The following is a 359-nucleotide window of genomic DNA, read 5'->3' on the forward strand; positions in this document are numbered from 1 at the left end:
ACTCCTGCCCCATGTTCCAAGTATCTATTGCTTTAAAACAAACCGTTACAAAACTTAGTAACTTAAAGCAATACTTTGTTATTGTCTCTAAAAGGTCTGTGGTTAAAAGGGTCCCAACTAGGAGGCTCTGACCTGGGGTCTCTCATGTGACTGCAGCCAGTGAGCAACTATGGCTGAAGACATCTGAGGAGGGCAGGGCATCCACAATGGTTCACTCGTGTGGCTGGCAGTTGATAGTGACTATTGGCTGGAAGCTCAGCTGAGAATTTAAAGAATTTTTCTGGAATCTCACCACAACTTTCTGGAAATATGCATTTGATGACAATATCATAAAGTAACATATTCTGCTTTGGAGTTAA

This window comes from Galeopterus variegatus, unplaced genomic scaffold, assembly GCF_000696425.1.
Source record: "Galeopterus variegatus unplaced genomic scaffold, G_variegatus-3.0.2 Scaffold20061, whole genome shotgun sequence".
Classification (NCBI taxonomy): Eukaryota; Metazoa; Chordata; class Mammalia; order Dermoptera; family Cynocephalidae; genus Galeopterus; species Galeopterus variegatus.